This window comes from Saccopteryx bilineata, unplaced genomic scaffold (genome assembly GCF_036850765.1).
Source record: "Saccopteryx bilineata isolate mSacBil1 unplaced genomic scaffold, mSacBil1_pri_phased_curated manual_scaffold_200, whole genome shotgun sequence".
NCBI classification, from domain to species: Eukaryota; Metazoa; Chordata; class Mammalia; order Chiroptera; family Emballonuridae; genus Saccopteryx; species Saccopteryx bilineata.
Window position 1 is genome coordinate 23,185 of NW_027095586.1, and position 1,799 is coordinate 24,983.

At 36.5% G+C, this 1,799-nt stretch overlaps 1 non-coding gene across 1 annotated transcript; it reads left to right on the plus strand.

The window, feature by feature from the left end:
* The first annotated feature begins 889 nt into the window (after window positions 1–889).
* LOC136318417 (U6atac minor spliceosomal RNA) lies at window positions 890–1,014 on the plus strand. Its single transcript, XR_010728065.1, has one exon. It is a non-coding gene; the product is annotated as a U6atac minor spliceosomal RNA (small nuclear RNA).
* The last annotated feature ends 785 nt before the right edge of the window (window positions 1,015–1,799 follow it).

A 1,799-nucleotide genomic window follows, 5' to 3' on the forward strand; every position in this document is an offset into this window, starting at 1 on the left:
CCAGGAGCTGGTTATTTGAAAAGGTAAACAAGATCGATGACCCTTTAACCAGACTCACCAAGAAAAAAAGAGAGAGGACTCAAATAAATAAAATTAGAAACGAGAGTGGAAAAATAACAACTGACACAACAGAAATACAAAATATTGTAAGAAAATACTATGAAGAACTGTACATCAACAAAACTAGACAACCTAGATGAAATGGACAAATTCCTTGAAACATATAATCTTTCAAAAATCAATCTGGAAGAATCAGAAAACCTAAACAGACCAATTACAACAAATGAGATTGAAACAGTGATCAAAAAGCTCCCAAAAAAGAAAAGTCCTGGGCCTGATGGTTTCACAAGTGAATTCTACCAAATATTCAAAGAAGAGTTAACTCCTATCCTTCTCAAGCTATTTCAAAAAATTCAAGAGGAAGGAAGACTTCCAAGCTCCTTTTACGAGGCGAGAATAATTCTGATTTCAAAACCAGGCAAAGACAACACAAAGAAAGAAAATTATAGGCCAATATCCCTGATGAATGTAGATGCTAAAATCCTCAACAAAATATTAGCAAACCGGATCCAGCAATATATGAAAAAAATCATACACCAGGATCAAGTGGGATTTATTCTTGGGAGGCAAGGCTGGTACAATATTCACAAATCAATCAATGTGATTCATCACATAAACAAAAGGAAGGAGAAAAACCACATGATAATTTCAATACATGCAGAAAAAGCATTTGATAAAATTCAGCACCCATTCATGATCAAAACTCTCAGCAAAGTGGGAATACAGGGAACATACGTCAACATGATAAAGGTCATCTATGACAAACCCACAGTCAACATTATACTCAATGGCCAAAAATTAAAAGCAATCCCCTTAAGATCAGGAACAAGTGTTCTATGAAAGGAGAGAAGGTTAGCACTCCCCTTGACAAGGACAGAAGAGGCTCTCGGCCTAACAGCACACATATGGTTAAGGCATTGCCACATACTTCGTGGCATCTAACCGCTGTTTTTAAGATGTGGCACATATACACCATGGTACACTATTCAGCCATAAGAAATGATGACATCGGATCACTTACAACAAAATGGTGGGATCTAGATAACATTATACGGAGTGAAATAAGTAAATCAGAAAAAAACAAGAACTGCAGGGTTCCATTCATTGGTGGGACATAAAAACGAGACTAAGAGACATGGACAAGAGTGTGGTGATTTCGGGGGGTGGGGAGGGAGGGAAGGAGGGAAAGAGGAAGGGGTGGGGGATAGGCACAAAGAAAACTAGATAGAAGGTGACGGAGGACAATCTGACTTTGGGTGATGGGTATGCAACAGAATTGAATGACAAGATAACCTGGACAGGTTTTCTTTGAATATATGTACCCTGATTTATTGAAGTCACCCCATTAAAATAAAAATTTTTTATTAAAATCAGAAACAAGGCAGGGTTGCCCCCTTTCACTACTCTTATTCAACATAGTTCTGGAAGTCCTAGCCACAGCAATCAGACAGGAAAAAAAAATAAAAGGCTTATCCAAATTCGAAAAGAAGTAAAACTATCATTATTTGCAGATGTTATGATATTGTATATAGAAAACCCTAAAGTCACAGTCAAAAAACTACTAGACCTGATAAATGAATTCAGCAATGTGGCAGGATATAAAGTTAATACTCAGAAATCAGAGGCATTTTTATACACTAACAATAAACTGTCAGAAAGAGAAATTAAGGAATCAATCCCCTTTACCACTGCAACCAAAAAAATAAAGTAGCTAGGAATAAATTTAAACAGGGAGATTA